Source organism: Aphelocoma coerulescens, chromosome 9 (assembly GCF_041296385.1).
Source record: "Aphelocoma coerulescens isolate FSJ_1873_10779 chromosome 9, UR_Acoe_1.0, whole genome shotgun sequence".
Classification (NCBI taxonomy): Eukaryota; Metazoa; Chordata; class Aves; order Passeriformes; family Corvidae; genus Aphelocoma; species Aphelocoma coerulescens.
In genome coordinates this window covers 1,139,874-1,165,787 of record NC_091023.1, presented here as the reverse complement: position 1 = coordinate 1,165,787, position 25,914 = coordinate 1,139,874, and the positions used below count along the sequence as shown (strand labels likewise).

General features: G+C 63.2%; 54 non-coding genes across 54 annotated transcripts; all 54 read right to left on the bottom strand.

The window, feature by feature from the left end:
• Positions 1-303: 303 nt before the first annotated feature.
• On the bottom strand, positions 304-422 carry LOC138115117 (5S ribosomal RNA). Its single transcript, XR_011153029.1, has one exon. It is a non-coding gene; the product is annotated as a 5S ribosomal RNA (ribosomal RNA).
• A 358-nt stretch (positions 423-780) lies between these two features.
• LOC138115835 (5S ribosomal RNA) lies at positions 781-899 on the bottom strand. The gene has a single exon (XR_011153739.1). It is a non-coding gene; the product is annotated as a 5S ribosomal RNA (ribosomal RNA).
• Positions 900-1,257: 358 nt separating this feature from the next.
• Positions 1,258-1,376, bottom strand: LOC138115116 (5S ribosomal RNA). Its single transcript, XR_011153028.1, has one exon. It is a non-coding gene; the product is annotated as a 5S ribosomal RNA (ribosomal RNA).
• Positions 1,377-1,734: 358 nt separating this feature from the next.
• Positions 1,735-1,853, bottom strand: LOC138115308 (5S ribosomal RNA). The gene has a single exon (XR_011153222.1). It is a non-coding gene; the product is annotated as a 5S ribosomal RNA (ribosomal RNA).
• A 358-nt stretch (positions 1,854-2,211) lies between these two features.
• Positions 2,212-2,330, bottom strand: LOC138115115 (5S ribosomal RNA). Its single transcript, XR_011153027.1, has one exon. It is a non-coding gene; the product is annotated as a 5S ribosomal RNA (ribosomal RNA).
• A 358-nt stretch (positions 2,331-2,688) lies between these two features.
• LOC138115114 (5S ribosomal RNA) lies at positions 2,689-2,807 on the bottom strand. Its single transcript, XR_011153026.1, has one exon. It is a non-coding gene; the product is annotated as a 5S ribosomal RNA (ribosomal RNA).
• Positions 2,808-3,165: 358 nt separating this feature from the next.
• LOC138115113 (5S ribosomal RNA) lies at positions 3,166-3,284 on the bottom strand. The gene has a single exon (XR_011153025.1). It is a non-coding gene; the product is annotated as a 5S ribosomal RNA (ribosomal RNA).
• Positions 3,285-3,642: 358 nt separating this feature from the next.
• On the bottom strand, positions 3,643-3,761 carry LOC138115652 (5S ribosomal RNA). Its single transcript, XR_011153563.1, has one exon. It is a non-coding gene; the product is annotated as a 5S ribosomal RNA (ribosomal RNA).
• A 358-nt stretch (positions 3,762-4,119) lies between these two features.
• On the bottom strand, positions 4,120-4,238 carry LOC138115112 (5S ribosomal RNA). The gene has a single exon (XR_011153024.1). It is a non-coding gene; the product is annotated as a 5S ribosomal RNA (ribosomal RNA).
• A 358-nt stretch (positions 4,239-4,596) lies between these two features.
• On the bottom strand, positions 4,597-4,715 carry LOC138115111 (5S ribosomal RNA). The gene has a single exon (XR_011153023.1). It is a non-coding gene; the product is annotated as a 5S ribosomal RNA (ribosomal RNA).
• Positions 4,716-5,073: 358 nt separating this feature from the next.
• Positions 5,074-5,192, bottom strand: LOC138115346 (5S ribosomal RNA). Its single transcript, XR_011153259.1, has one exon. It is a non-coding gene; the product is annotated as a 5S ribosomal RNA (ribosomal RNA).
• Positions 5,193-5,550: 358 nt separating this feature from the next.
• LOC138115109 (5S ribosomal RNA) lies at positions 5,551-5,669 on the bottom strand. Its single transcript, XR_011153022.1, has one exon. It is a non-coding gene; the product is annotated as a 5S ribosomal RNA (ribosomal RNA).
• Positions 5,670-6,027: 358 nt separating this feature from the next.
• Positions 6,028-6,146, bottom strand: LOC138115651 (5S ribosomal RNA). The gene has a single exon (XR_011153562.1). It is a non-coding gene; the product is annotated as a 5S ribosomal RNA (ribosomal RNA).
• A 358-nt stretch (positions 6,147-6,504) lies between these two features.
• Positions 6,505-6,623, bottom strand: LOC138115107 (5S ribosomal RNA). The gene has a single exon (XR_011153020.1). It is a non-coding gene; the product is annotated as a 5S ribosomal RNA (ribosomal RNA).
• A 358-nt stretch (positions 6,624-6,981) lies between these two features.
• LOC138115106 (5S ribosomal RNA) lies at positions 6,982-7,100 on the bottom strand. The gene has a single exon (XR_011153019.1). It is a non-coding gene; the product is annotated as a 5S ribosomal RNA (ribosomal RNA).
• A 358-nt stretch (positions 7,101-7,458) lies between these two features.
• LOC138115105 (5S ribosomal RNA) lies at positions 7,459-7,577 on the bottom strand. The gene has a single exon (XR_011153018.1). It is a non-coding gene; the product is annotated as a 5S ribosomal RNA (ribosomal RNA).
• Positions 7,578-7,935: 358 nt separating this feature from the next.
• On the bottom strand, positions 7,936-8,054 carry LOC138115650 (5S ribosomal RNA). The gene has a single exon (XR_011153561.1). It is a non-coding gene; the product is annotated as a 5S ribosomal RNA (ribosomal RNA).
• Positions 8,055-8,412: 358 nt separating this feature from the next.
• Positions 8,413-8,531, bottom strand: LOC138115104 (5S ribosomal RNA). Its single transcript, XR_011153017.1, has one exon. It is a non-coding gene; the product is annotated as a 5S ribosomal RNA (ribosomal RNA).
• Positions 8,532-8,889: 358 nt separating this feature from the next.
• LOC138115345 (5S ribosomal RNA) lies at positions 8,890-9,008 on the bottom strand. The gene has a single exon (XR_011153258.1). It is a non-coding gene; the product is annotated as a 5S ribosomal RNA (ribosomal RNA).
• Positions 9,009-9,366: 358 nt separating this feature from the next.
• Positions 9,367-9,485, bottom strand: LOC138115103 (5S ribosomal RNA). The gene has a single exon (XR_011153016.1). It is a non-coding gene; the product is annotated as a 5S ribosomal RNA (ribosomal RNA).
• Positions 9,486-9,843: 358 nt separating this feature from the next.
• LOC138115649 (5S ribosomal RNA) lies at positions 9,844-9,962 on the bottom strand. The gene has a single exon (XR_011153560.1). It is a non-coding gene; the product is annotated as a 5S ribosomal RNA (ribosomal RNA).
• Positions 9,963-10,320: 358 nt separating this feature from the next.
• On the bottom strand, positions 10,321-10,439 carry LOC138115102 (5S ribosomal RNA). Its single transcript, XR_011153015.1, has one exon. It is a non-coding gene; the product is annotated as a 5S ribosomal RNA (ribosomal RNA).
• Positions 10,440-10,797: 358 nt separating this feature from the next.
• On the bottom strand, positions 10,798-10,916 carry LOC138115101 (5S ribosomal RNA). Its single transcript, XR_011153014.1, has one exon. It is a non-coding gene; the product is annotated as a 5S ribosomal RNA (ribosomal RNA).
• Positions 10,917-11,274: 358 nt separating this feature from the next.
• LOC138115100 (5S ribosomal RNA) lies at positions 11,275-11,393 on the bottom strand. The gene has a single exon (XR_011153013.1). It is a non-coding gene; the product is annotated as a 5S ribosomal RNA (ribosomal RNA).
• A 358-nt stretch (positions 11,394-11,751) lies between these two features.
• Positions 11,752-11,870, bottom strand: LOC138115099 (5S ribosomal RNA). The gene has a single exon (XR_011153012.1). It is a non-coding gene; the product is annotated as a 5S ribosomal RNA (ribosomal RNA).
• A 358-nt stretch (positions 11,871-12,228) lies between these two features.
• LOC138115098 (5S ribosomal RNA) lies at positions 12,229-12,347 on the bottom strand. The gene has a single exon (XR_011153011.1). It is a non-coding gene; the product is annotated as a 5S ribosomal RNA (ribosomal RNA).
• Positions 12,348-12,705: 358 nt separating this feature from the next.
• LOC138115096 (5S ribosomal RNA) lies at positions 12,706-12,824 on the bottom strand. Its single transcript, XR_011153009.1, has one exon. It is a non-coding gene; the product is annotated as a 5S ribosomal RNA (ribosomal RNA).
• Positions 12,825-13,182: 358 nt separating this feature from the next.
• On the bottom strand, positions 13,183-13,301 carry LOC138115095 (5S ribosomal RNA). The gene has a single exon (XR_011153008.1). It is a non-coding gene; the product is annotated as a 5S ribosomal RNA (ribosomal RNA).
• A 358-nt stretch (positions 13,302-13,659) lies between these two features.
• On the bottom strand, positions 13,660-13,778 carry LOC138115094 (5S ribosomal RNA). Its single transcript, XR_011153007.1, has one exon. It is a non-coding gene; the product is annotated as a 5S ribosomal RNA (ribosomal RNA).
• A 358-nt stretch (positions 13,779-14,136) lies between these two features.
• Positions 14,137-14,255, bottom strand: LOC138115648 (5S ribosomal RNA). Its single transcript, XR_011153559.1, has one exon. It is a non-coding gene; the product is annotated as a 5S ribosomal RNA (ribosomal RNA).
• Positions 14,256-14,613: 358 nt separating this feature from the next.
• LOC138115093 (5S ribosomal RNA) lies at positions 14,614-14,732 on the bottom strand. Its single transcript, XR_011153006.1, has one exon. It is a non-coding gene; the product is annotated as a 5S ribosomal RNA (ribosomal RNA).
• Positions 14,733-15,090: 358 nt separating this feature from the next.
• On the bottom strand, positions 15,091-15,209 carry LOC138115092 (5S ribosomal RNA). The gene has a single exon (XR_011153005.1). It is a non-coding gene; the product is annotated as a 5S ribosomal RNA (ribosomal RNA).
• Positions 15,210-15,567: 358 nt separating this feature from the next.
• Positions 15,568-15,686, bottom strand: LOC138115091 (5S ribosomal RNA). Its single transcript, XR_011153004.1, has one exon. It is a non-coding gene; the product is annotated as a 5S ribosomal RNA (ribosomal RNA).
• Positions 15,687-16,044: 358 nt separating this feature from the next.
• LOC138115090 (5S ribosomal RNA) lies at positions 16,045-16,163 on the bottom strand. The gene has a single exon (XR_011153003.1). It is a non-coding gene; the product is annotated as a 5S ribosomal RNA (ribosomal RNA).
• Positions 16,164-16,521: 358 nt separating this feature from the next.
• Positions 16,522-16,640, bottom strand: LOC138115718 (5S ribosomal RNA). Its single transcript, XR_011153628.1, has one exon. It is a non-coding gene; the product is annotated as a 5S ribosomal RNA (ribosomal RNA).
• Positions 16,641-16,998: 358 nt separating this feature from the next.
• On the bottom strand, positions 16,999-17,117 carry LOC138115647 (5S ribosomal RNA). The gene has a single exon (XR_011153558.1). It is a non-coding gene; the product is annotated as a 5S ribosomal RNA (ribosomal RNA).
• A 358-nt stretch (positions 17,118-17,475) lies between these two features.
• On the bottom strand, positions 17,476-17,594 carry LOC138115823 (5S ribosomal RNA). The gene has a single exon (XR_011153728.1). It is a non-coding gene; the product is annotated as a 5S ribosomal RNA (ribosomal RNA).
• Positions 17,595-17,952: 358 nt separating this feature from the next.
• Positions 17,953-18,071, bottom strand: LOC138115089 (5S ribosomal RNA). Its single transcript, XR_011153002.1, has one exon. It is a non-coding gene; the product is annotated as a 5S ribosomal RNA (ribosomal RNA).
• Positions 18,072-18,429: 358 nt separating this feature from the next.
• On the bottom strand, positions 18,430-18,548 carry LOC138115307 (5S ribosomal RNA). Its single transcript, XR_011153221.1, has one exon. It is a non-coding gene; the product is annotated as a 5S ribosomal RNA (ribosomal RNA).
• Positions 18,549-18,906: 358 nt separating this feature from the next.
• On the bottom strand, positions 18,907-19,025 carry LOC138115088 (5S ribosomal RNA). The gene has a single exon (XR_011153001.1). It is a non-coding gene; the product is annotated as a 5S ribosomal RNA (ribosomal RNA).
• A 358-nt stretch (positions 19,026-19,383) lies between these two features.
• On the bottom strand, positions 19,384-19,502 carry LOC138115087 (5S ribosomal RNA). The gene has a single exon (XR_011153000.1). It is a non-coding gene; the product is annotated as a 5S ribosomal RNA (ribosomal RNA).
• A 358-nt stretch (positions 19,503-19,860) lies between these two features.
• On the bottom strand, positions 19,861-19,979 carry LOC138115085 (5S ribosomal RNA). The gene has a single exon (XR_011152998.1). It is a non-coding gene; the product is annotated as a 5S ribosomal RNA (ribosomal RNA).
• Positions 19,980-20,337: 358 nt separating this feature from the next.
• Positions 20,338-20,456, bottom strand: LOC138115084 (5S ribosomal RNA). The gene has a single exon (XR_011152997.1). It is a non-coding gene; the product is annotated as a 5S ribosomal RNA (ribosomal RNA).
• Positions 20,457-20,814: 358 nt separating this feature from the next.
• Positions 20,815-20,933, bottom strand: LOC138115083 (5S ribosomal RNA). The gene has a single exon (XR_011152996.1). It is a non-coding gene; the product is annotated as a 5S ribosomal RNA (ribosomal RNA).
• A 358-nt stretch (positions 20,934-21,291) lies between these two features.
• Positions 21,292-21,410, bottom strand: LOC138115082 (5S ribosomal RNA). The gene has a single exon (XR_011152995.1). It is a non-coding gene; the product is annotated as a 5S ribosomal RNA (ribosomal RNA).
• Positions 21,411-21,768: 358 nt separating this feature from the next.
• LOC138115081 (5S ribosomal RNA) lies at positions 21,769-21,887 on the bottom strand. The gene has a single exon (XR_011152994.1). It is a non-coding gene; the product is annotated as a 5S ribosomal RNA (ribosomal RNA).
• Positions 21,888-22,245: 358 nt separating this feature from the next.
• LOC138115080 (5S ribosomal RNA) lies at positions 22,246-22,364 on the bottom strand. The gene has a single exon (XR_011152993.1). It is a non-coding gene; the product is annotated as a 5S ribosomal RNA (ribosomal RNA).
• A 358-nt stretch (positions 22,365-22,722) lies between these two features.
• Positions 22,723-22,841, bottom strand: LOC138115344 (5S ribosomal RNA). Its single transcript, XR_011153257.1, has one exon. It is a non-coding gene; the product is annotated as a 5S ribosomal RNA (ribosomal RNA).
• Positions 22,842-23,199: 358 nt separating this feature from the next.
• LOC138115079 (5S ribosomal RNA) lies at positions 23,200-23,318 on the bottom strand. Its single transcript, XR_011152992.1, has one exon. It is a non-coding gene; the product is annotated as a 5S ribosomal RNA (ribosomal RNA).
• Positions 23,319-23,676: 358 nt separating this feature from the next.
• LOC138115078 (5S ribosomal RNA) lies at positions 23,677-23,795 on the bottom strand. The gene has a single exon (XR_011152991.1). It is a non-coding gene; the product is annotated as a 5S ribosomal RNA (ribosomal RNA).
• Positions 23,796-24,153: 358 nt separating this feature from the next.
• On the bottom strand, positions 24,154-24,272 carry LOC138115343 (5S ribosomal RNA). The gene has a single exon (XR_011153255.1). It is a non-coding gene; the product is annotated as a 5S ribosomal RNA (ribosomal RNA).
• Positions 24,273-24,630: 358 nt separating this feature from the next.
• On the bottom strand, positions 24,631-24,749 carry LOC138115077 (5S ribosomal RNA). Its single transcript, XR_011152990.1, has one exon. It is a non-coding gene; the product is annotated as a 5S ribosomal RNA (ribosomal RNA).
• Positions 24,750-25,107: 358 nt separating this feature from the next.
• On the bottom strand, positions 25,108-25,226 carry LOC138115076 (5S ribosomal RNA). Its single transcript, XR_011152989.1, has one exon. It is a non-coding gene; the product is annotated as a 5S ribosomal RNA (ribosomal RNA).
• Positions 25,227-25,584: 358 nt separating this feature from the next.
• Positions 25,585-25,703, bottom strand: LOC138115074 (5S ribosomal RNA). The gene has a single exon (XR_011152987.1). It is a non-coding gene; the product is annotated as a 5S ribosomal RNA (ribosomal RNA).
• Positions 25,704-25,914: the final 211 nt, after the last annotated feature.

The window sequence follows — 25,914 nt, the reverse complement described above, 5'->3', positions numbered from 1 at the left end:
CCCCAATGCCCCCTGCACCCGGCACACGGCCGCCAGCGCCACTGTCGGCAACAACCCAACCTGCAGCCAGACCCAGAGCCATACAAGCCACTCAAGCTTTTCCCGCCACGCCAACTATGCGAGGACTAACAGTCATGGCCACCAGCTCTTCCCTGCCCTCGGCAACAACAGAACCTGCAGCCGGACCCAGAGCCACGCAAGCCATGCAAGCCCCATGAGCCACCCTCCCCCTTGTGCTCCTTGGCACCGCTGCCCAAGCAAAACAAGGCACCTCTGGCCCAGAGCCCAGGACCCAGCAAAAGAAGCCTACAGCACCCGGTATTCCCAGGCGGTCTCCCATCCAAGTACTAACCGGGCCCGACCCTGCTTAGCTTCCGAGATCAGACGAGATCGGGCGTTCTCAGGGTGGTATGGCCGTAGGCACCCCTCAGCCCCACAGCAGCGCTCTCCAGCACACACCAGCGCCTTCCTGCCCTGCCCCAATGCCCCCCGCACCCGGCACACGGCCGCCAGCGCCACTGTCGGCAACAACCCAACCTGCAGCCAGACCCAGAGCCATACAAGCCACTCAGGCTTTTCCCGCCACGCCAACTATGCGAGGACTAACAGTCATGGCCACCAGCTCTTCCCTGCCCTCGGAAACAAGGGAACCTGCAGCCAGATCCAGAGCCACGCAAGCCATGCAAGCCCCATGAGCCACCCTCGCCCTTGTGCTCCTTGGCACCGCTGCCCAAGCAAAACAAGGCACCTCTGGCCCAGAGCCCAGGACCCAGCAAAAGAAGCCTACAGCACCCGGTATTCCCAGGCGGTCTCCCATCCAAGTACTAACCGGGCCCGACCCTGCTTAGCTTCCGAGATCAGACGAGATCGGGTGTTCTCAGGGTGGTATGGCCGTAGGCACCCCTCAGCCCCACAGCAGCGCTCTCCAGCACACACCAGCGCCTTCCTGCCCTGCCCCAATGCTCCTCGCACCCGGCACACGGCCGCCAGCGCCACTGTCGGCAACAACCCAACCTGCAGCCAGACCCAGAGCCATACAAGCCACTCAAGCTTTGCCCGCCACGCCAACTATGCGAGGACTAACAGTCATGGCCACCAGCTCTTCCCTGCCCTCGGAAACAAGGGAACCTGCAGCCAGATCCAGAGCCACGCAAGCCATGCAAGCCCCATGAGCCACCCTCGCCCTTGTGCTCCTTGGCACCGCTGCCCAAGCAAAACAAGGCACCTCTGGCCCAGAGCCCAGGACCCAGCAAAAGAAGCCTACAGCACCCGGTATTCCCAGGCGGTCTCCCATCCAAGTACTAACCGGGCCCGACCCTGCTTAGCTTCCGAGATCAGACGAGATCGGGCGTTCTCAGGGTGGTATGGCCGTAGGCACCCCTCAGCCCCACAGCAGCGCTCTCCAGCACACACCAGCGCCTTCCTGCCCTGCCCCAATGCCCCCCGCACCCGGCACACGGCCGCCAGCGCCACTGTCGGCAACAACCCAACCTGCAGCCAGACCCAGAGCCATACAAGCCACTCAAGCTTTTCCCGCCACGCCAACTATGCGAGGACTAACAGTCATGGCCACCAGCTCTTCCCTGCCCTCGGAAACAAGGGAACCTGCAGCCAGATCCAGAGCCACGCAAGCCATGCAAGCCCCATGAGCCACCCTCGCCCTTGTGCTCCTTGGCACCGCTGCCCAAGCAAAACAAGGCACCTCTGGCCCAGAGCCCAGGACCCAGCAAAAGAAGCCTACAGCACCCGGTATTCCCAGGCGGTCTCCCATCCAAGTACTAACCGGGCCCGACCCTGCTTAGCTTCCGAGATCAGACGAGATCGGGCGTTCTCAGGGTGGTATAGCCGTAGGCACCCCTCAGCCCCACAGCAGCGCTCTCCAGCACACACCAGCGCCTTCCTGCCCTGCCCCAATGCTCCTCGCACCCGGCACACGGCCGCCAGCGCCACTGTCGGCAACAACCCAACCTGCAGCCAGACCCAGAGCCATACAAGCCACTCAAGCTTTTCCCGCCACGCCAACTATGCGAGGACTAACAGTCATGGCCACCAGCTCTTCCCTGCCCTCGGAAACAAGGGAACCTGCAGCCAGATCCAGAGCCACGCAAGCCATGCAAGCCCCATGAGCCACCCTCCCCCTTGTGCTCCTTGGCACCGCTGCCCAAGCAAAACAAGGCACCTCTGGCCCAGAGCCCAGAACCCAGCAAAAGAAGCCTACAGCACCCGGTATTCCCAGGCGGTCTCCCATCCAAGTACTAACCGGGCCCGACCCTGCTTAGCTTCCGAGATCAGACGAGATCGGGCGTTCTCAGGGTGGTATGGCCGTAGGCACCCCTCAGCCCCACAGCAGCGCTCTCCAGCACACACCAGCGCCTTCCTGCCCTGCCCCAATGCCCCCCGCACCCGGCACACGGCCGCCAGCGCCACTGTCGGCAACAACCCAACCTGCAGCCAGACCCAGAGCCATACAAGCCACTCAAGCTTTTCCCGCCACGCCAACTATGCGAGGACTAACAGTCATGGCCACCAGCTCTTCCCTGCCCTCGGAAACAAGGGAACCTGCAGCCAGATCCAGAGCCACGCAAGCCATGCAAGCCCCATGAGCCACCCTCCCCCTTGTGCTCCTTGGCACCGCTGCCCAAGCAAAACAAGGCACCTCTGGCCCAGAGCCCAGGACCCAGCAAAAGAAGCCTACAGCACCCGGTATTCCCAGGCGGTCTCCCATCCAAGTACTAACCGGGCCCGACCCTGCTTAGCTTCCGAGATCAGACGAGATCGGGCGTTCTCAGGGTGGTATGGCCGTAGGCACCCCTCAGCCCCACAGCAGCGCTCTCCAGCACACACCAGCGCCTTCCTGCCCTGCCCCAATGCCCCCCGCACCCGGCACACGGCCGCCAGCGCCACTGTCGGCAACAACCCAACCTGCAGCCAGACCCAGAGCCATACAAGCCACTCAAGCTTTTCCCGCCACGCCAACTATGCGAGGACTAACAGTCATGGCCACCAGCTCTTCCCTGCCCTCGGAAACAAGGGAACCTGCAGCCAGATCCAGAGCCACGCAAGCCATGCAAGCCCCATGAGCCACCCTCCCCCTTGTGCTCCTTGGCACCGCTGCCCAAGCAAAACAAGGCACCTCTGGCCCAGAGCCCAGGACCCAGCAAAAGAAGCCTACAGCACCCGGTATTCCCAGGCGGTCTCCCATCCAAGTACTAACCGGGCCCGACCCTGCTTAGCTTCCGAGATCAGACGAGATCGGGCGTTCTCAGGGTGGTATGGCCGTAGGCACCCCTCAGCCCCACAGCAGCGCTCTCCAGCACACACCAGCGCCTTCCTGCCCTGCCCCAATGCCCCCCGCACCCGGCACACGGCCGCCAGCGCCACTGTCGGCAACAACCCAACCTGCAGCCAGACCCAGAGCCATACAAGCCACTCAAGCTTTTCCCGCCACGCCAACTATGCGAGGACTAACAGTCATGGCCACCAGCTCTTCCCTGCCCTCGGAAACAAGGGAACCTGCAGCCAGATCCAGAGCCACGCAAGCCATGCAAGCCCCATGAGCCACCCTCGCCCTTGTGCTCCTTGGCACCGCTGCCCAAGCAAAACAAGGCACCTCTGGCCCAGAGCCCAGGACCCAGCAAAAGAAGCCTACAGCACCCGGTATTCCCAGGCGGTCTCCCATCCAAGTACTAACCGGGCCCGACCCTGCTTAGCTTCCGAGATCAGACGATATCGGGCGTTCTCAGGGTGGTATGGCCGTAGGCACCCCTCAGCCCCACAGCAGCGCTCTCCAGCACACACCAGCGCCTTCCTGCCCTGCCCCAATGCCCCCCGCACCCGGCACACGGCCGCCAGCGCCACTGTCGGCAACAACCCAACCTGCAGCCAGACCCAGAGCCATACAAGCCACTCAAGCTTTTCCCGCCACGCCAACTATGCGAGGACTAACAGTCATGGCCACCAGCTCTTCCCTGCCCTCGGAAACAAGGGAACCTGCAGCCAGATCCAGAGCCACGCAAGCCATGCAAGCCCCATGAGCCACCCTCGCCCTTGTGCTCCTTGGCACCGCTGCCCAAGCAAAACAAGGCACCTCTGGCCCAGAGCCCAGGACCCAGCAAAAGAAGCCTACAGCACCCGGTATTCCCAGGCGGTCTCCCATCCAAGTACTAACCGGGCCCGACCCTGCTTAGCTTCCGAGATCAGACGAGATCGGGCGTTCTCAGGGTGGTATGGCCGTAGGCACCCCTCAGCCCCACAGCAGCGCTCTCCAGCACACACCAGCGCCTTCCTGCCCTGCCCCAATGCCCCCCGCACCCGGCACACGGCCGCCAGCGCCACTGTCGGCAACAACCCAACCTGCAGCCAGACCCAGAGCCATACAAGCCACTCAAGCTTTTCCAGCCACGCCAACTATGTGAGGACTAACAGTCATGGCCACCAGCTCTGCCCTGACCTCGGAAACAACAGAACCTGCAGCCGGACCCAGAGCCACGCAAGCCATGCAAGCCCCATGAGCCACCCTCCCCCTTGTGCTCCTTGGCACCGCTGCCCAAGCAAAACAAGGCACCTCTGGCCCAGAGCCCAGGACCCAGCAAAAGAAGCCTACAGCACCCGGTATTCCCAGGCGGTCTCCCATCCAAGTACTAACCGGGCCCGACCCTGCTTAGCTTCCGAGATCAGACGAGATCGGGCGTTCTCAGGGTGGTATGGCCGTAGGCACCCCTCAGCCCCACAGCAGCGCTCTCCAGCACACACCAGCGCCTTCCTGCCCTGCCCCAATGCCCCCCGCACCCGGCACACGGCCGCCAGCGCCACTGTCGGCAACAACCCAACCAGCAGCCAGACCGAACACCACACAAGCCACTCAAGCTTTTCCAGCCACGCCAACTATGTGAGGACTAACAGTCATGGCCACCAGCTCTGCCCTGCCCTCGGCAGCAACAGAACCTGCAGCCGGACCCAGAGCCACGCAAGCCATGCAAGCCCCATGAGCCACCCTCGCCCTTGAGCTCCTTGGCACCGCTGCCCAAGCAAAACAAGGCACCTCTGGCCCAGAGCCCAGGACCCAGCAAAAGAAGCCTACAGCACCCGGTATTCCCAGGCGGTCTCCCATCCAAGTACTAACCGGGTCCGACCCTGCTTAGCTTCCGAGATCAGACGAGATCGGGCGTTCTCAGGGTGGTATGGCCGTAGGCACCCCTCAGCCCCACAGCAGCGCTCTCCAGCACACACCAGCGCCTTCCTGCCCTGCCCCAATGCCCCCCGCACCCGGCACACGGCCGCCAGCGCCACTGTCGGCAACAACCCAACCTGCAGCCAGACCCAGAGCCATACAAGCCACTCAAGCTTTTCCAGCCATGCCAACTATGCGAGGACTAACAGTCATGGCCACCAGCTCTTCCCTGCCCTCGGAAACAAGGGAACCTGCAGCCAGATCCAGAGCCACGCAAGCCATGCAAGCCCCATGAGCCACCCTCGCCCTTGTGCTCCTTGGCACCGCTGCCCAAGCAAAACAAGGCACCTCTGGCCCAGAGCCCAGGACCCAGCAAAAGAAGCCTACAGCACCCGGTATTCCCAGGCGGTCTCCCATCCAAGTACTAACCGGGCCCGACCCTGCTTAGCTTCCGAGATCAGACGAGATCGGGCGTTCTCAGGGTGGTATGGCCGTAGGCACCCCTCAGCCCCACAGCAGCGCTCTCCAGCACACACCAGCGCCTTCCTGCCCTGCCCCAATGCCCCCCGCACCCGGCACACGGCCGCCAGCGCCACTGTCGGCAACAACCCAACCTGCAGCCAGACCCAGAGCCATACAAGCCACTCAAGCTTTTCCAGCCACGCCAACTATGTGAGGACTAACAGTCATGGCCACCAGCTCTGCCCTGACCTCGGAAACAACAGAACCTGCAGCCGGACCCAGAGCCACGCAAGCCATGCAAGCCCCATGAGCCACCCTCCCCCTTGTGCTCCTTGGCACCGCTGCCCAAGCAAAACAAGGCACCTCTGGCCCAGAGCCCAGGACCCAGCAAAAGAAGCCTACAGCACCCGGTATTCCCAGGCGGTCTCCCATCCAAGTACTAACCGGGCCCGACCCTGCTTAGCTTCCGAGATCAGACGATATCGGGCGTTCTCAGGGTGGTATGGCCGTAGGCACCCCTCAGCCCCACAGCAGCGCTCTCCAGCACACACCAGCGCCTTCCTGCCCTGCCCCAATGCCCCCCGCACCCGGCACACGGCCGCCAGCGCCACTGTTGGCAACAACCCAACCTGCAGCCAGACCGAACACCACACAAGCCACTCAAGCTTTTCCAGCCACGCCAACTATGCGAGGACTAACAGTCATGGCCACCAGCTCTGCCCTGACCTCGGAAACAACAGAACCTGCAGCCGGACCCAGAGCCACGCAAGCCATGCAAGCCCCATGAGCCACCCTCGCCCTTGAGCTCCTTGGCACCGCTGCCCAAGCAAAACAAGGCACCTCTGGCCCAGAGCCCAGGACCCAGCAAAAGAAGCCTACAGCACCCGGTATTCCCAGGCGGTCTCCCATCCAAGTACTAACCGGGCCCGACCCTGCTTAGCTTCCGAGATCAGACGAGATCGGGCGTTCTCAGGGTGGTATGGCCGTAGGCACCCCTCAGCCCCACAGCAGCGCTCTCCAGCACACACCAGCGCCTTCCTGCCCTGCCCCAATGCCCCCCGCACCCGGCACACGGCCGCCAGCGCCACTGTCGGCAACAACCCAACCTGCAGCCAGACCCAGAGCCATACAAGCCACTCAAGCTTTTCCCGCCACGCCAACTATGCGAGGACTAACAGTCATGGCCACCAGCTCTTCCCTGCCCTCGGAAACAAGGGAACCTGCAGCCAGATCCAGAGCCACGCAAGCCATGCAAGCCCCATGAGCCACCCTCGCCCTTGTGCTCCTTGGCACCGCTGCCCAAGCAAAACAAGGCACCTCTGGCCCAGAGCCCAGGACCCAGCAAAAGAAGCCTACAGCACCCGGTATTCCCAGGCGGTCTCCCATCCAAGTACTAACCGGGCCCGACCCTGCTTAGCTTCCGAGATCAGACGAGATCGGGCGTTCTCAGGGTGGTATGGCCGTAGGCACCCCTCAGCCCCACAGCAGCGCTCTCCAGCACACACCAGCGCCTTCCTGCCCTGCCCCAATGCCCCCCGCACCCGGCACACGGCCGCCAGCGCCACTGTCGGCAACAACCCAACCTGCAGCCAGACCCAGAGCCATACAAGCCACTCAAGCTTTTCCAGCCACGCCAACTATGTGAGGACTAACAGTCATGGCCACCAGCTCTGCCCTGACCTCGGAAACAACAGAACCTGCAGCCGGACCCAGAGCCACGCAAGCCATGCAAGCCCCATGAGCCACCCTCCCCCTTGTGCTCCTTGGCACCGCTGCCCAAGCAAAACAAGGCACCTCTGGCCCAGAGCCCAGGACCCAGCAAAAGAAGCCTACAGCACCCGGTATTCCCAGGCGGTCTCCCATCCAAGTACTAACCGGGCCCGACCCTGCTTAGCTTCCGAGATCAGACGAGATCGGGCGTTCTCAGGGTGGTATGGCCGTAGGCACCCCTCAGCCCCACAGCAGCGCTCTCCAGCACACACCAGCGCCTTCCTGCCCTGCCCCAATGCCCCCCGCACCCGGCACACGGCCGCCAGCGCCACTGTCGGCAACAACCCAACCTGCAGCCAGACCCAGAGCCATACAAGCCACTCAAGCTTTTCCAGCCACGCCAACTATGTGAGGACTAACAGTCATGGCCACCAGCTCTGCCCTGACCTCGGAAACAACAGAACCTGCAGCCGGACCCAGAGCCACGCAAGCCATGCAAGCCCCATGAGCCACCCTCCCCCTTGTGCTCCTTGGCACCGCTGCCCAAGCAAAACAAGGCACCTCTGGCCCAGAGCCCAGGACCCAGCAAAAGAAGCCTACAGCACCCGGTATTCCCAGGCGGTCTCCCATCCAAGTACTAACCGGGCCCGACCCTGCTTAGCTTCCGAGATCAGACGATATCGGGCGTTCTCAGGGTGGTATGGCCGTAGGCACCCCTCAGCCCCACAGCAGCGCTCTCCAGCACACACCAGCGCCTTCCTGCCCTGCCCCAATGCCCCCCGCACCCGGCACACGGCCGCCAGCGCCACTGTCGGCAACAACCCAACCAGCAGCCAGACCGAACACCACACAAGCCACTCAAGCTTTTCCAGCCACGCCAACTATGTGAGGACTAACAGTCATGGCCACCAGCTCTGCCCTGCCCTCGGCAGCAACAGAACCTGCAGCCGGACCCAGAGCCACGCAAGCCATGCAAGCCCCATGAGCCACCCTCGCCCTTGAGCTCCTTGGCACCGCTGCCCAAGCAAAACAAGGCACCTCTGGCCCAGAGCCCAGGACCCAGCAAAAGAAGCCTACAGCACCCGGTATTCCCAGGCGGTCTCCCATCCAAGTACTAACCGGGCCCGACCCTGCTTAGCTTCCGAGATCAGACGAGATCGGGCGTTCTCAGGGTGGTATGGCCGTAGGCACCCCTCAGCCCCACAGCAGCGCTCTCCAGCACACACCAGCGCCTTCCTGCCCTGCCCCAATGCCCCCCGCACCCGGCACACGGCCGCCAGCGCCACTGTCGGCAACAACCCAACCTGCAGCCAGACCCAGAGCCATACAAGCCACTCAAGCTTTTCCAGCCACGCCAACTATGTGAGGACTAACAGTCATGGCCACCAGCTCTGCCCTGACCTCGGAAACAACAGAACCTGCAGCCGGACCCAGAGCCACGCAAGCCATGCAAGCCCCATGAGCCACCCTCCCCCTTGTGCTCCTTGGCACCGCTGCCCAAGCAAAACAAGGCACCTCTGGCCCAGAGCCCAGGACCCAGCAAAAGAAGCCTACAGCACCCGGTATTCCCAGGCGGTCTCCCATCCAAGTACTAACCGGGTCCGACCCTGCTTAGCTTCCGAGATCAGACGAGATCGGGCGTTCTCAGGGTGGTATGGCCGTAGGCACCCCTCAGCCCCACAGCAGCGCTCTCCAGCACACACCAGCGCCTTCCTGCCCTGCCCCAATGCCCCCCGCACCCGGCACACGGCCGCCAGCGCCACTGTCGGCAACAACCCAACCTGCAGCCAGACCCAGAGCCATACAAGCCACTCAAGCTTTTCCAGCCATGCCAACTATGCGAGGACTAACAGTCATGGCCACCAGCTCTTCCCTGCCCTCGGAAACAAGGGAACCTGCAGCCAGATCCAGAGCCACGCAAGCCATGCAAGCCCCATGAGCCACCCTCGCCCTTGTGCTCCTTGGCACCGCTGCCCAAGCAAAACAAGGCACCTCTGGCCCAGAGCCCAGGACCCAGCAAAAGAAGCCTACAGCACCCGGTATTCCCAGGCGGTCTCCCATCCAAGTACTAACCGGGCCCGACCCTGCTTAGCTTCCGAGATCAGACGAGATCGGGCGTTCTCAGGGTGGTATGGCCGTAGGCACCCCTCAGCCCCACAGCAGCGCTCTCCAGCACACACCAGCGCCTTCCTGCCCTGCCCCAATGCCCCCCGCACCCGGCACACGGCCGCCAGCGCCACTGTCGGCAACAACCCAACCTGCAGCCAGACCCAGAGCCATACAAGCCACTCAAGCTTTTCCAGCCACGCCAACTATGTGAGGACTAACAGTCATGGCCACCAGCTCTGCCCTGACCTCGGAAACAACAGAACCTGCAGCCGGACCCAGAGCCACGCAAGCCATGCAAGCCCCATGAGCCACCCTCCCCCTTGTGCTCCTTGGCACCGCTGCCCAAGCAAAACAAGGCACCTCTGGCCCAGAGCCCAGGACCCAGCAAAAGAAGCCTACAGCACCCGGTATTCCCAGGCGGTCTCCCATCCAAGTACTAACCGGGCCCGACCCTGCTTAGCTTCCGAGATCAGACGATATCGGGCGTTCTCAGGGTGGTATGGCCGTAGGCACCCCTCAGCCCCACAGCAGCGCTCTCCAGCACACACCAGCGCCTTCCTGCCCTGCCCCAATGCCCCCCGCACCCGGCACACGGCCGCCAGCGCCACTGTTGGCAACAACCCAACCTGCAGCCAGACCGAACACCACACAAGCCACTCAAGCTTTTCCAGCCACGCCAACTATGCGAGGACTAACAGTCATGGCCACCAGCTCTGCCCTGACCTCGGAAACAACAGAACCTGCAGCCGGACCCAGAGCCACGCAAGCCATGCAAGCCCCATGAGCCACCCTCGCCCTTGAGCTCCTTGGCACCGCTGCCCAAGCAAAACAAGGCACCTCTGGCCCAGAGCCCAGGACCCAGCAAAAGAAGCCTACAGCACCCGGTATTCCCAGGCGGTCTCCCATCCAAGTACTAACCGGGCCCGACCCTGCTTAGCTTCCGAGATCAGACGAGATCGGGCGTTCTCAGGGTGGTATGGCCGTAGGCACCCCTCAGCCCCACAGCAGCGCTCTCCAGCACACACCAGCGCCTTCCTGCCCTGCCCCAATGCCCCCCGCACCCGGCACACGGCCGCCAGCGCCACTGTCGGCAACAACCCAACCTGCAGCCAGACCCAGAGCCATACAAGCCACTCAAGCTTTTCCCGCCACGCCAACTATGCGAGGACTAACAGTCATGGCCACCAGCTCTTCCCTGCCCTCGGAAACAAGGGAACCTGCAGCCAGATCCAGAGCCACGCAAGCCATGCAAGCCCCATGAGCCACCCTCGCCCTTGTGCTCCTTGGCACCGCTGCCCAAGCAAAACAAGGCACCTCTGGCCCAGAGCCCAGGACCCAGCAAAAGAAGCCTACAGCACCCGGTATTCCCAGGCGGTCTCCCATCCAAGTACTAACCGGGCCCGACCCTGCTTAGCTTCCGAGATCAGACGAGATCGGGCGTTCTCAGGGTGGTATGGCCGTAGGCACCCCTCAGCCCCACAGCAGCGCTCTCCAGCACACACCAGCGCCTTCCTGCCCTGCCCCAATGCCCCCCGCACCCGGCACACGGCCGCCAGCGCCACTGTCGGCAACAACCCAACCTGCAGCCAGACCCAGAGCCATACAAGCCACTCAAGCTTTTCCAGCCACGCCAACTATGTGAGGACTAACAGTCATGGCCACCAGCTCTGCCCTGACCTCGGAAACAACAGAACCTGCAGCCGGACCCAGAGCCACGCAAGCCATGCAAGCCCCATGAGCCACCCTCCCCCTTGTGCTCCTTGGCACCGCTGCCCAAGCAAAACAAGGCACCTCTGGCCCAGAGCCCAGGACCCAGCAAAAGAAGCCTACAGCACCCGGTATTCCCAGGCGGTCTCCCATCCAAGTACTAACCGGGCCCGACCCTGCTTAGCTTCCGAGATCAGACGAGATCGGGCGTTCTCAGGGTGGTATGGCCGTAGGCACCCCTCAGCCCCACAGCAGCGCTCTCCAGCACACACCAGCGCCTTCCTGCCCTGCCCCAATGCCCCCCGCACCCGGCACACGGCCGCCAGCGCCACTGTCGGCAACAACCCAACCTGCAGCCAGACCGAACACCACACAAGCCACTCAAGCTTTTCCAGCCACGCCAACTATGCGAGGACTAACAGTCATGGCCACCAGCTCTGCCCTGACCTCGGAAACAACAGAACCTGCAGCCGGACCCAGAGCCACGCAAGCCATGCAAGCCCCATGAGCCACCCTCGCCCTTGAGCTCCTTGGCACCGCTGCCCAAGCAAAACAAGGCACCTCTGGCCCAGAGCCCAGGACCCAGCAAAAGAAGCCTACAGCACCCGGTATTCCCAGGCGGTCTCCCATCCAAGTACTAACCGGGCCCGACCCTGCTTAGCTTCCGAGATCAGACGAGATCGGGCGTTCTCAGGGTGGTATGGCCGTAGGCACCCCTCAGCCCCACAGCAGCGCTCTCCAGCACACACCAGCGCCTTCCTGCCCTGCCCCAATGCCCCCCGCACCCGGCACACGGCCGCCAGCGCCACTGTCGGCAACAACCCAACCTGCAGCCAGACCCAGAGCCATACAAGCCACTCAAGCTTTTCCCGCCACGCCAACTATGCGAGGACTAACAGTCATGGCCACCAGCTCTTCCCTGCCCTCGGAAACAAGGGAACCTGCAGCCAGATCCAGAGCCACGCAAGCCATGCAAGCCCCATGAGCCACCCTCGCCCTTGTGCTCCTTGGCACCGCTGCCCAAGCAAAACAAGGCACCTCTGGCCCAGAGCCCAGGACCCAGCAAAAGAAGCCTACAGCACCCGGTATTCCCAGGCGGTCTCCCATCCAAGTACTAACCGGGCCCGACCCTGCTTAGCTTCCGAGATCAGACGAGATCGGGCGTTCTCAGGGTGGTATGGCCGTAGGCACCCCTCAGCCCCACAGCAGCGCTCTCCAGCACACACCAGCGCCTTCCTGCCCTGCCCCAATGCCCCCCGCACCCGGCACACGGCCGCCAGCGCCACTGTCGGCAACAACCCAACCAGCAGCCAGACCGAACACCACACAAGCCACTCAAGCTTTTCCAGCCACGCCAACTATGTGAGGACTAACAGTCATGGCCACCAGCTCTGCCCTGCCCTCGGCAGCAACAGAACCTGCAGCCGGACCCAGAGCCACGCAAGCCATGCAAGCCCCATGAGCCACCCTCGCCCTTGAGCTCCTTGGCACCGCTGCCCAAGCAAAACAAGGCACCTCTGGCCCAGAGCCCAGGACCCAGCAAAAGAAGCCTACAGCACCCGGTATTCCCAGGCGGTCTCCCATCCAAGTACTAACCGGGCCCGACCCTGCTTAGCTTCCGAGATCAGACGAGATCGGGCGTTCTCAGGGTGGTATGGCCGTAGGCACCCCTCAGCCCCACAGCAGCGCTCTCCAGCACACACCAGCGCCTTCCTGCCCTGCCCCAATGCCCCCCGCACCCGGCACACGGCCGCCAGCGCCACTGTCGGCAACAACCCAACCTGCAGCCAGACCCAGAGCCATACAAGCCACTCAAGCTTTTCCAGCCACGCCAACTATGTGAGGACTAACAGTCATGGCCACCAGCTCTGCCCTGACCTCGGAAACAACAGAACCTGCAGCCGGACCCAGAGCCACGCAAGCCATGCAAGCCCCATGAGCCACCCTCCCCCTTGTGCTCCTTGGCACCGCTGCCCAAGCAAAACAAGGCACCTCTGGCCCAGAGCCCAGGACCCAGCAAAAGAAGCCTACAGCACCCGGTATTCCCAGGCGGTCTCCCATCCAAGTACTAACCGGGCCCGACCCTGCTTAGCTTCCGAGATCAGACGAGATCGGGCGTTCTCAGGGTGGTATGGCCGTAGGCACCCCTCAGCCCCACAGCAGCGCTCTCCAGCACACACCAGCGCCTTCCTGCCCTGCCCCAATGCCCCCCGCACCCGGCACACGGCCGCCAGCGCCACTGTTGGCAACAACCCAACCTGCAGCCAGACCGAACACCACACAAGCCACTCAAGCTTTTCCAGCCACGCCAACTATGCGAGGACTAACAGTCATGGCCACCAGCTCTTCCCTGCCCTCGGAAACAAGGGAACCTGCAGCCAGATCCAGAGCCACGCAAGCCATGCAAGCCCCATGAGCCACCCTCGCCCTTGTGCTCCTTGGCACCGCTGCCCAAGCAAAACAAGGCACCTCTGGCCCAGAGCCCAGGACCCAGCAAAAGAAGCCTACAGCACCCGGTATTCCCAGGCGGTCTCCCATCCAAGTACTAACCGGGCCCGACCCTGCTTAGCTTCCGAGATCAGACGAGATCGGGCGTTCTCAGGGTGGTATGGCCGTAGGCACCCCTCAGCCCCACAGCAGCGCTCTCCAGCACACACCAGCGCCTTCCTGCCCTGCCCCAATGCCCCCCGCACCCGGCACACGGCCGCCAGCGCCACTGTCGGCAACAACCCAACCTGCAGCCAGACCCAGAGCCATACAAGCCACTCAAGCTTTTCCAGCCACGCCAACTATGTGAGGACTAACAGTCATGGCCACCAGCTCTGCCCTGACCTCGGAAACAACAGAACCTGCAGCCGGACCCAGAGCCACGCAAGCCATGCAAGCCCCATGAGCCACCCTCCCCCTTGTGCTCCTTGGCACCGCTGCCCAAGCAAAACAAGGCACCTCTGGCCCAGAGCCCAGGACCCAGCAAAAGAAGCCTACAGCACCCGGTATTCCCAGGCGGTCTCCCATCCAAGTACTAACCGGGCCCGACCCTGCTTAGCTTCCGAGATCAGACGATATCGGGCGTTCTCAGGGTGGTATGGCCGTAGGCACCCCTCAGCCCCACAGCAGCGCTCTCCAGCACACACCAGCGCCTTCCTGCCCTGCCCCAATGCCCCCCGCACCCGGCACACGGCCGCCAGCGCCACTGTTGGCAACAACCCAACCTGCAGCCAGACCGAACACCACACAAGCCACTCAAGCTTTTCCAGCCACGCCAACTATGCGAGGACTAACAGTCATGGCCACCAGCTCTGCCCTGACCTCGGAAACAACAGAACCTGCAGCCGGACCCAGAGCCACGCAAGCCATGCAAGCCCCATGAGCCACCCTCGCCCTTGAGCTCCTTGGCACCGCTGCCCAAGCAAAACAAGGCACCTCTGGCCCAGAGCCCAGGACCCAGCAAAAGAAGCCTACAGCACCCGGTATTCCCAGGCGGTCTCCCATCCAAGTACTAACCGGGCCCGACCCTGCTTAGCTTCCGAGATCAGACGAGATCGGGCGTTCTCAGGGTGGTATGGCCGTAGGCACCCCTCAGCCCCACAGCAGCGCTCTCCAGCACACACCAGCGCCTTCCTGCCCTGCCCCAATGCCCCCCGCACCCGGCACACGGCCGCCAGCGCCACTGTCGGCAACAACCCAACCTGCAGCCAGACCCAGAGCCATACAAGCCACTCAAGCTTTTCCCGCCACGCCAACTATGCGAGGACTAACAGTCATGGCCACCAGCTCTTCCCTGCCCTCGGAAACAAGGGAACCTGCAGCCAGATCCAGAGCCACGCAAGCCATGCAAGCCCCATGAGCCACCCTCGCCCTTGTGCTCCTTGGCACCGCTGCCCAAGCAAAACAAGGCACCTCTGGCCCAGAGCCCAGGACCCAGCAAAAGAAGCCTACAGCACCCGGTATTCCCAGGCGGTCTCCCATCCAAGTACTAACCGGGCCCGACCCTGCTTAGCTTCCGAGATCAGACGAGATCGGGCGTTCTCAGGGTGGTATGGCCGTAGGCACCCCTCAGCCCCACAGCAGCGCTCTCCAGCACACACCAGCGCCTTCCTGCCCTGCCCCAATGCCCCCCGCACCCGGCACACGGCCGCCAGCGCCACTGTCGGCAACAACCCAACCTGCAGCCAGACCCAGAGCCATACAAGCCACTCAAGCTTTTCCAGCCACGCCAACTATGCGAGGACTAACAGTCATGGCCACCAGCTCTGCCCTGACCTCGGAAACAACAGAACCTGCAGCCGGACCCAGAGCCACGCAAGCCATGCAAGCCCCATGAGCCACCCTCGCCCTTGAGCTCCTTGGCACCGCTGCCCAAGCAAAACAAGGCACCTCTGGCCCAGAGCCCAGGACCCAGCAAAAGAAGCCTACAGCACCCGGTATTCCCAGGCGGTCTCCCATCCAAGTACTAACCGGGCCCGACCCTGCTTAGCTTCCGAGATCAGACGAGATCGGGCGTTCTCAGGGTGGTATGGCCGTAGGCACCCCTCAGCCCCACAGCAGCGCTCTCCAGCACACACCAGCGCCTTCCTGCCCTGCCCCAATGCCCCCCGCACCCGGCACACGGCCGCCAGCGCCACTGTCGGCAACAACCCAACCAGCAGCCAGACCGAACACCACACAAGCCACTCAAGCTTTTCCAGCCACGCCAACTATGTGAGGACTAACAGTCATGGCCACCAGCTCTGCCCTGCCCTCGGCAGCAACAGAACCTGCAGCCGGACCCAGAGCCACGCAAGCCATGCAAGCCCCATGAGCCACCCTCGCCCTTGAGCTCCTTGGCACCGCTGCCCAAGCAAAACAAGGCACCTCTGGCCCAGAGCCCAGGACCCAGCAAAAGAAGCCTACAGCACCCGGTATTCCCAGGCGGTCTCCCATCCAAGTACTAACCGGGCCCGACCCTGCTTAGCTTCCGAGATCAGACGAGATCGGGCGTTCTCAGGGTGGTATGGCCGTAGGCACCCCTCAGCCCCACAGCAGCGCTCTCCAGCACACACCAGCGCCTTCCTGCCCTGCCCCAATGCCCCCCGCACCCGGCACACGGCCGCCAGCGCCACTGTCGGCAACAACCCAACCGGCAGCCAGACCCAGAGCCATACAAGCCACTCAAGCTTTTCCCGCCACGCCAACTATGCGAGGACTAACAGTCATGGCCACCAGCTCTGCCCTGCCCTCGGCAACAACAGAACCTGCAGCCGGACCCAGAGCCACGCAAGCCATGCAAGCCCCATGAGCCACCCTCGCCCTTGAGCTCCTTGGCACCGCTGCCCAAGCAAAACAAGGCACCTCTGGCCCAGAGCCCAGGACCCAGCAAAAGAAGCCTACAGCACCCGGTATTCCCAGGCGGTCTCCCATCCAAGTACTAACCGGGCCCGACCCTGCTTAGCTTCCGAGATCAGACGATATCGGGCAGTCTCAGGGTGGTATGGCCGTAGGCACCCCTCAGCCCCACAGCAGCGCTCTCCAGCACACACCAGCGCCTTCCTGCCCTGCCCCAATGCCCCCTGCACCCGGCACACGGCCGCCAGCGCCACTGTCGGCAACAACCCAACCTGCAGCCAGACCCAGAGCCATACAAGCCACTCAAGCTTTTCCCGCCACGCCAACTATGTGAGGACTAACAGTCATGGCCACCAGCTCTGCCCTGACCTCGGAAACAACAGAACCTGCAGCCGGACCCAGAGCCACGCAAGCCATGCAAGCCCCATGAGCCACCCTCCCCCTTGTGCTCCTTGGCACCGCTGCCCAAGCAAAACAAGGCACCTCTGGCCCAGAGCCCAGGACCCAGCAAAAGAAGCCTACAGCACCCGGTATTCCCAGGCGGTCTCCCATCCAAGTACTAACCGGGCCCGACCCTGCTTAGCTTCCGAGATCAGACGATATCGGGCGTTCTCAGGGTGGTATGGCCGTAGGCACCCCTCAGCCCCACAGCAGCGCTCTCCAGCACACACCAGCGCCTTCCTGCCCTGCCCCAATGCCCCCCGCACCCGGCACACGGCCGCCAGCGCCACTGTTGGCAACAACCCAACCTGCAGCCAGACCGAACACCACACAAGCCACTCAAGCTTTTCCAGCCATGCCAACTATGTGAGGACTAACAGTCATGGCCACCAGCTCTGCCCTGCCCTCGGCAACAACAGAACCTGCAGCCGGACCCAGAGCCACGCAAGCCATGCAAGCCCCATGAGCCACCCTCGCCCTTGAGCTCCTTGGCACCGCTGCCCAAGCAAAACAAGGCACCTCTGGCCCAGAGCCCAGGACCCAGCAAAAGAAGCCTACAGCACCCGGTATTCCCAGGCGGTCTCCCATCCAAGTACTAACCGGGCCCGACCCTGCTTAGCTTCCGAGATCAGACGAGATCGGGTGTTCTCAGGGTGGTATGGCCGTAGGCACCCCTCAGCCCCACAGCAGCGCTCTCCAGCACACACCAGCGCCTTCCTGCCCTGCCCCAATGCTCCTCGCACCCGGCACACGGCCGCCAGCGCCACTGTCGGCAACAACCCAACCTGCAGCCAGACCCAGAGCCATACAAGCCACTCAAGCTTTGCCCGCCACGCCAACTATGCGAGGACTAACAGTCATGGCCACCAGCTCTTCCCTGCCCTCGGAAACAAGGGAACCTGCAGCCAGATCCAGAGCCACGCAAGCCATGCAAGCCCCATGAGCCACCCTCGCCCTTGTGCTCCTTGGCACCGCTGCCCAAGCAAAACAAGGCACCTCTGGCCCAGAGCCCAGGACCCAGCAAAAGAAGCCTACAGCACCCGGTATTCCCAGGCGGTCTCCCATCCAAGTACTAACCGGGCCCGACCCTGCTTAGCTTCCGAGATCAGACGAGATCGGGCGTTCTCAGGGTGGTATGGCCGTAGGCACCCCTCAGCCCCACAGCAGCGCTCTCCAGCACACACCAGCGCCTTCCTGCCCTGCCCCAATGCCCCCCGCACCCGGCACACGGCCGCCAGCGCCACTGTCGGCAACAACCCAACCTGCAGCCAGACCCAGAGCCATACAAGCCACTCAAGCTTTTCCCGCCACGCCAACTATGCGAGGACTAACAGTCATGGCCACCAGCTCTTCCCTGCCCTCGGAAACAAGGGAACCTGCAGCCAGATCCAGAGCCACGCAAGCCATGCAAGCCCCATGAGCCACCCTCGCCCTTGTGCTCCTTGGCACCGCTGCCCAAGCAAAACAAGGCACCTCTGGCCCAGAGCCCAGGACCCAGCAAAAGAAGCCTACAGCACCCGGTATTCCCAGGCGGTCTCCCATCCAAGTACTAACCGGGCCCGACCCTGCTTAGCTTCCGAGATCAGACGAGATCGGGCGTTCTCAGGGTGGTATAGCCGTAGGCACCCCTCAGCCCCACAGCAGCGCTCTCCAGCACACACCAGCGCCTTCCTGCCCTGCCCCAATGCTCCTCGCACCCGGCACACGGCCGCCAGCGCCACTGTCGGCAACAACCCAACCTGCAGCCAGACCCAGAGCCATACAAGCCACTCAAGCTTTTCCCGCCACGCCAACTATGCGAGGACTAACAGTCATGGCCACCAGCTCTTCCCTGCCCTCGGAAACAAGGGAACCTGCAGCCAGATCCAGAGCCACGCAAGCCATGCAAGCCCCATGAGCCACCCTCCCCCTTGTGCTCCTTGGCACCGCTGCCCAAGCAAAACAAGGCACCTCGGGCCCAGAGCCCAGAACCCAGCAAAAGAAGCCTACAGCACCCGGTATTCCCAGGCGGTCTCCCATCCAAGTACTAACCGGGCCCGACCCTGCTTAGCTTCCGAGATCAGACGAGATCGGGCGTTCTCAGGGTGGTATGGCCGTAGGCACCCCTCAGCCCCACAGCAGCGCTCTCCAGCACACACCAGCGCCTTCCTGCCCTGCCCCAATGCCCCCCGCACCCGGCACACGGCCGCCAGCGCCACTGTCGGCAACAACCCAACCTGCAGCCAGACCCAGAGCCATACAAGCCACTCAAGCTTTTCCCGCCACGCCAACTATGCGAGGACTAACAGTCATGGCCACCAGCTCTTCCCTGCCCTCGGAAACAAGGGAACCTGCAGCCAGATCCAGAGCCACGCAAGCCATGCAAGCCCCATGAGCCACCCTCCCCCTTGTGCTCCTTGGCACCGCTGCCCAAGCAAAACAAGGCACCTCTGGCCCAGAGCCCAGGACCCAGCAAAAGAAGCCTACAGCACCCGGTATTCCCAGGCGGTCTCCCATCCAAGTACTAACCGGGCCCGACCCTGCTTAGCTTCCGAGATCAGACGAGATCGGGCGTTCTCAGGGTGGTATGGCCGTAGGCACCCCTCAGCCCCACAGCAGCGCTCTCCAGCACACACCAGCGCCTTCCTGCCCTGCCCCAATGCCCCCCGCACCCGGCACACGGCCGCCAGCGCCACTGTCGGCAACAACCCAACCTGCAGCCAGACCCAGAGCCATACAAGCCACTCAAGCTTTTCCCGCCACGCCAACTATGCGAGGACTAACAGTCATGGCCACCAGCTCTTCCCTGCCCTCGGAAACAAGGGAACCTGCAGCCAGATCCAGAGCCACGCAAGCCATGCAAGCCCCATGAGCCACCCTCGCCCTTGTGCTCCTTGGCACCGCTGCCCAAGCAAAACAAGGCACCTCTGGCCCAGAGCCCAGGACCCAGCAAAAGAAGCCTACAGCACCCGGTATTCCCAGGCGGTCTCCCATCCAAGTACTAACCGGGCCCGACCCTGCTTAGCTTCCGAGATCAGACGAGATCGGGCGTTCTCAGGGTGGTATGGCCGTAGGCACCCCTCAGCCCCACAGCAGCGCTCTCCAGCACACACCAGCGCCTTCCTGCCCTGCCCCAATGCCCCCCGCACCCGGCACACGGCCGCCAGCGCCACTGTCGGCAACAACCCAACCTGCAGCCAGACCCAGAGCCATACAAGCCACTCAAGCTTTTCCCGCCACGCCAACTATGCGAGGACTAACAGTCATGGCCACCAGCTCTTCCCTGCCCTCGGAAACAAGGGAACCTGCAGCCAGATCCAGAGCCACGCAAGCCATGCAAGCCCCATGAGCCACCCTCCCCCTTGTGCTCCTTGGCACCGCTGCCCAAGCAAAACAAGGCACCTCTGGCCCAGAGCCCAGGACCCAGCAAAAGAAGCCTACAGCACCCGGTATTCCCAGGCGGTCTCCCATCCAAGTACTAACCGGGCCCGACCCTGCTTAGCTTCCGAGATCAGACGAGATCGGGCGTTCTCAGGGTGGTATGGCCGTAGGCACCCCTCAGCCCCACAGCAGCGCTCTCCAGCACACACCAGCGCCTTCCTGCCCTGCCCCAATGCCCCCCGCACCCGGCACACGGCCGCCAGCGCCACTGTCGGCAACAACCCAACCTGCAGCCAGACCCAGAGCCATACAAGCCACTCAAGCTTTTCCAGCCACGCCAACTATGTGAGGACTAACAGTCATGGCCACCAGCTCTGCCCTGACCTCGGAAACAACAGAACCTGCAGCCGGACCCAGAGCCACGCAAGCCATGCAAGCCCCATGAGCCACCCTCCCCCTTGTGCTCCTTGGCACCGCTGCCCAAGCAAAACAAGGCACCTCTGGCCCAGAGCCCAGGACCCAGCAAAAGAAGCCTACAGCACCCGGTATTCCCAGGCGGTCTCCCATCCAAGTACTAACCGGGCCCGACCCTGCTTAGCTTCCGAGATCAGACGAGATCGGGCGTTCTCAGGGTGGTATGGCCGTAGGCACCCCTCAGCCCCACAGCAGCGCTCTCCAGCACACACCAGCGCCTTCCTGCCCTGCCCCAATGCCCCCCGCACCCGGCACACGGCCGCCAGCGCCACTGTCGGCAACAACCCAACCTGCAGCCAGACCCAGAGCCATACAAGCCACTCAAGCTTTTCCCGCCACGCCAACTATGCGAGGACTAACAGTCATGGCCACCAGCTCTTCCCTGCCCTCGGAAACAAGGGAACCTGCAGCCAGATCCAGAGCCACGCAAGCCATGCAAGCCCCATGAGCCACCCTCGCCCTTGTGCTCCTTGGCACCGCTGCCCAAGCAAAACAAGGCACCTCTGGCCCAGAGCCCAGGACCCAGCAAAAGAAGCCTACAGCACCCGGTATTCCCAGGCGGTCTCCCATCCAAGTACTAACCGGGCCCGACCCTGCTTAGCTTCCGAGATCAGACGAGATCGGGCGTTCTCAGGGTGGTATGGCCGTAGGCACCCCTCAGCCCCACAGCAGCGCTCTCCAGCACACACCAGCGCCTTCCTGCCCTGCCCCAATGCCCCCCGCACCCGGCACACGGCCGCCAGCGCCACTGTCGGCAACAACCCAACCTGCAGCCAGACCCAGAGCCATACAAGCCACTCAAGCTTTTCCCGCCACGCCAACTATGCGAGGACTAACAGTCATGGCCACCAGCTCTTCCCTGCCCTCGGAAACAAGGGAACCTGCAGCCAGATCCAGAGCCACGCAAGCCATGCAAGCCCCATGAGCCACCCTCGCCCTTGTGCTCCTTGGCACCGCTGCCCAAGCAAAACAAGGCACCTCTGGCCCAGAGCCCAGGACCCAGCAAAAGAAGCCTACAGCACCCGGTATTCCCAGGCGGTCTCCCATCCAAGTACTAACCGGGCCCGACCCTGCTTAGCTTCCGAGATCAGACGAGATCGGGCGTTCTCAGGGTGGTATGGCCGTAGGCACCCCTCAGCCCCACAGCAGCGCTCTCCAGCACACACCAGCGCCTTCCTGCCCTGCCCCAATGCCCCCCGCACCCGGCACACGGCCGCCAGCGCCACTGTCGGCAACAACCCAACCTGCAGCCAGACCCAGAGCCATACAAGCCACTCAAGCTTTTCCAGCCACGCCAACTATGTGAGGACTAACAGTCATGGCCACCAGCTCTGCCCTGACCTCGGAAACAACAGAACCTGCAGCCGGACCCAGAGCCACGCAAGCCATGCAAGCCCCATGAGCCACCCTCCCCCTTGTGCTCCTTGGCACCGCTGCCCAAGCAAAACAAGGCACCTCTGGCCCAGAGCCCAGGACCCAGCAAAAGAAGCCTACAGCACCCGGTATTCCCAGGCGGTCTCCCATCCAAGTACTAACCGGGCCCGACCCTGCTTAGCTTCCGAGATCAGACGAGATCGGGCGTTCTCAGGGTGGTATGGCCGTAGGCACCCCTCAGCCCCACAGCAGCGCTCTCCAGCACACACCAGCGCCTTCCTGCCCTGCCCCAATGCCCCCCGCACCCGGCACACGGCCGCCAGCGCCACTGTCGGCAACAACCCAACCAGCAGCCAGACCGAACACCACACAAGCCACTCAAGCTTTTCCAGCCACGCCAACTATGTGAGGACTAACAGTCATGGCCACCAGCTCTGCCCTGCCCTCGGCAGCAACAGAACCTGCAGCCGGACCCAGAGCCACGCAAGCCATGCAAGCCCCATGAGCCACCCTCGCCCTTGAGCTCCTTGGCACCGCTGCCCAAGCAAAACAAGGCACCTCTGGCCCAGAGCCCAGGACCCAGCAAAAGAAGCCTACAGCACCCGGTATTCCCAGGCGGTCTCCCATCCAAGTACTAACCGGGTCCGACCCTGCTTAGCTTCCGAGATCAGACGAGATCGGGCGTTCTCAGGGTGGTATGGCCGTAGGCACCCCTCAGCCCCACAGCAGCGCTCTCCAGCACACACCAGCGCCTTCCTGCCCTGCCCCAATGCCCCCCGCACCCGGCACACGGCCGCCAGCGCCACTGTCGGCAACAACCCAACCTGCAGCCAGACCCAGAGCCATACAAGCCACTCAAGCTTTTCCCGCCACGCCAACTATGCGAGGACTAACAGTCATGGCCACCAGCTCTTCCCTGCCCTCGGAAACAAGGGAACCTGCAGCCAGATCCAGAGCCACGCAAGCCATGCAAGCCCCATGAGCCACCCTCGCCCTTGTGCTCCTTGGCACCGCTGCCCAAGCAAAACAAGGCACCTCTGGCCCAGAGCCCAGGACCCAGCAAAAGAAGCCTACAGCACCCGGTATTCCCAGGCGGTCTCCCATCCAAGTACTAACCGGGCCCGACCCTGCTTAGCTTCCGAGATCAGACGAGATCGGGCGTTCTCAGGGTGGTATGGCCGTAGGCACCCCTCAGCCCCACAGCAGCGCTCTCCAGCACACACCAGCGCCTTCCTGCCCTGCCCCAATGCCCCCCGCACCCGGCACACGGCCGCCAGCGCCACTGTCGGCAACAACCCAACCTGCAGCCAGACCCAGAGCCATACAAGCCACTCAAGCTTTTCCAGCCACGCCAACTATGTGAGGACTAACAGTCATGGCCACCAGCTCTGCCCTGACCTCGGAAACAACAGAACCTGCAGCCGGACCCAGAGCCACGCAAGCCATGCAAGCCCCATGAGCCACCCTCCCCCTTGTGCTCCTTGGCACCGCTGCCCAAGCAAAACAAGGCACCTCTGGCCCAGAGCCCAGGACCCAGCAAAAGAAGCCTACAGCACCCGGTATTCCCAGGCGGTCTCCCATCCAAGTACTAACCGGGCCCGACCCTGCTTAGCTTCCGAGATCAGACGAGATCGGGCGTTCTCAGGGTGGTATGGCCGTAGGCACCCCTCAGCCCCACAGCAGCGCTCTCCAGCACACACCAGCGCCTTCCTGCCCTGCCCCAATGCCCCCCGCACCCGGCACACGGCCGCCAGCGCCACTGTCGGCAACAACCCAACCAGCAGCCAGACCGAACACCACACAAGCCACTCAAGCTTTTCCAGCCACGCTCTCTATGTGAGGACTAACAGTCATGGCCACCAGCTCTGCCCTGCCCTCGGCAGCAACAGAACCTGCAGCCGGACCCAGAGCCACGCAAGCCATGCAAGCCCCATGAGCCACCCTCGCCCTTGAGCTCCTTGGCACCGCTGCCCAAGCAAAACAAGGCACCTCTGGCCCAGAGCCCAGGACCCAGCAAAAGAAGCCTACAGCACCCGGTATTCCCAGGCGGTCTCCCATCCAAGTACTAACCGGGTCCGACCCTGCTTAGCTTCCGAGATCAGACGAGATCGGGCGTTCTCAGGGTGGTATGGCCGTAGGCACCCCTCAGCCCCACAGCAGCGCTCTCCAGCACACACCAGCGCCTTCCTGCCCTGCCCCAATGCCCCCCGCACCCGGCACACGGCCGCCAGCGCCACTGTCGGCAACAACCCAACCTGCAGCCAGACCCAGAGCCATACAAGCCACTCAAGCTTTTCCCGCCACGCCAACTATGCGAGGACTAACAGTCATGGCCACCAGCTCTTCCCTGCCCTCGGAAACAAGGGAACCTGCAGCCAGATCCAGAGCCACGCAAGCCATGCAAGCCCCATGAGCCACCCTCGCCCTTGTGCTCCTTGGCACCGCTGCCCAAGCAAAACAAGGCACCTCTGGCCCAGAGCCCAGGACCCAGCAAAAGAAGCCTACAGCACCCGGTATTCCCAGGCGGTCTCCCATCCAAGTACTAACCGGGCCCGACCCTGCTTAGCTTCCGAGATCAGACGAGATCGGGCGTTCTCAGGGTGGTATGGCCGTAGGCACCCCTCAGCCCCACAGCAGCGCTCTCCAGCACACACCAGCGCCTTCCTGCCCTGCCCCAATGCCCCCCGCACCCGGCACACGGCCGCCAGCGCCACTGTCGGCAACAACCCAACCTGCAGCCAGACCCAGAGCCATACAAGCCACTCAAGCTTTTCCAGCCACGCCAACTATGTGAGGACTAACAGTCATGGCCACCAGCTCTGCCCTGACCTCGGAAACAACAGAACCTGCAGCCGGACCCAGAGCCACGCAAGCCATGCAAGCCCCATGAGCCACCCTCGCCCTTGTGCTCCTTGGCACCGCTGCCCAAGCAAAACAAGGCACCTCTGGCCCAGAGCCCAGGACCCAGCAAAAGAAGCCTACAGCACCCGGTATTCCCAGGCGGTCTCCCATCCAAGTACTAACCGGGCCCGACCCTGCTTAGCTTCCGAGATCAGACGAGATCGGGCGTTCTCAGGGTGGTATGGCCGTAGGCACCCCTCAGCCCCACAGCAGCGCTCTCCAGCACACACCAGCGCCTTCCTGCCCTGCCCCAATGCCCCCCGCACCCGGCACACGGCCGCCAGCGCCACTGTTGGCAACAACCCAACCTGCAGCCAGACCGAACACCACACAAGCCACTCAAGCTTTTCCAGCCACGCCAACTATGCGAGGACTAACAGTCATGGCCACCAGCTCTGCCCTGACCTCGGAAACAACAGAACCTGCAGCCGGACCCAGAGCCACGCAAGCCATGCAAGCCCCATGAGCCACCCTCGCCCTTGAGCTCCTTGGCACCGCTGCCCAAGCAAAACAAGGCACCTCTGGCCCAGAGCCCAGGACCCAGCAAAAGAAGCCTACAGCACCCGGTATTCCCAGGCGGTCTCCCATCCAAGTACTAACCGGGCCCGACCCTGCTTAGCTTCCGAGATCAGACGAGATCGGGCGTTCTCAGGGTGGTATGGCCGTAGGCACCCCTCAGCCCCACAGCAGCGCTCTCCAGCACACACCAGCGCCTTCCTGCCCTGCCCCAATGCCCCCCGCACCCGGCACACGGCCGCCAGCGCCACTGTCGGCAACAACCCAACCTGCAGCCAGACCCAGAGCCATACAAGCCACTCAAGCTTTTCCCGCCACGCCAACTATGCGAGGACTAACAGTCATGGCCACCAGCTCTTCCCTGC